The sequence below is a fragment of the Poecilia reticulata genome, linkage group LG17 (genome assembly GCF_000633615.1).
Source record: "Poecilia reticulata strain Guanapo linkage group LG17, Guppy_female_1.0+MT, whole genome shotgun sequence".
NCBI lineage: Eukaryota > Metazoa > Chordata > Actinopteri > Cyprinodontiformes > Poeciliidae > Poecilia > Poecilia reticulata.
The window spans coordinates 11,195,502-11,196,776 of NC_024347.1; the positions used below are offsets into that span (position 1 = coordinate 11,195,502).

The 1,275-nt window shown below is 42.8% G+C and overlaps 1 protein-coding gene across 1 annotated transcript in view; it reads right to left on the minus strand.

The window, feature by feature from the left end:
* LOC103479350 (rap guanine nucleotide exchange factor 4-like) overlaps positions 1-1,275 on the minus strand; it is a 28,589-nt gene that overhangs the window by 20,454 nt on the left and 6,860 nt on the right. The gene's annotated exons all lie outside the window — the stretch shown is intronic.

Here is a 1,275-nt window from a genome sequence, read left to right on the forward strand (position 1 = left end):
GTTTTGGAGCAGGGACTCCTTTCTTAGTTAATGAGATATTAAACTCACTTTACAGAGGCACTTCAGCATCTTCCATTGTAGGAGGAGCTCTGGGTTGCTCTTGAATATACTTCTTAAATCAGAAGGTGAGCGTATGCGTCAGACGGTTGAACTTTAGGCACAATTAGATCTTCTAACCTAACGACATAAAGATCCCAAACACACATCAGAGCTGGTTATGAAATGGATGAAGCAGGGAAACAAGAAGCTGTTAGAATTGCTCTAAGCTCAAACGTATTGAACGTYGATAAGGCGTGGTTTCTCTGCAACTTGCTAAGAGACATTTAGCCAAATATTAGTTATGCATTTGAGTCTGTATGTGTAAATTTGACTCTGCATTACATATGCATGAAATTCAAACTGGTGCACCTATTTCTTGTATATAAAATTCAATAAAGTGGTTGCTTGTACAGTCATTTGTCCCTGGAAAAGAATGGTTGAAATGCATCAATGYTTTACATGATTATTGTGTATTGTAACAAGGTGCAAAAATATATAAGTAGCAGTGGGGGAGAAGGGGCTCATAAAAGTCCACTTCCTAGATGAGGCTCGTCTATCTGAGCCTTGCAGCATGCTGTGATTAGCTATAGCTTAATGAAAGCGACCAGCAGTCTTGACCTAAATAATTAAATGAGCCAGTAGTGCTATGTCTTAAGACAGTCCTTTTGTTACATTATCCTAGGAATTTTGTGAGCTTGTGTGTGTGTGTGTGTGTGTGTGTGTGTATAGTGCGTGCGTGCGTGTGTGTGTGTGCAAGCACGCCGCTTCATTGTTCTGCCCATGCTCCTAGCATTAGCAGAAGAGGGCTGCATGCGCCATCTCTTTCTGAACAGGCCCCCCCACTGGGTGTTGATGTAAGTCCTTGTGCTATTTTCTAATAGACTTCTAATCTCACTGAGCACACCCACATTTCCTGCTTGTGAAATCTACGAGGGTGAGCAGCGAACACACAGAAAGTATGATCTGACGGATAAAACCTTCTGCTCAGTGGCGCACTGGAGAAAAACTACGGCGCCAAAACGTCTCGCAGGAAAACATGCTGCAGTTAGAAAGCGCTCATTCACTTATTTTTTTCTTTGCAAGTGACTCATCCTTGTGTGTGTGTGTCTGCGGGTGTATGCGTGTGTGAWTTCCTCATACAGAAGAGCTAATGCACTAAAAGAGCTCCTTCATTCACTGATGAGAGAATGTCTTTCCCCTCTTCAGCTCTAACATCTTCCCTCAACCCCCCGGCAC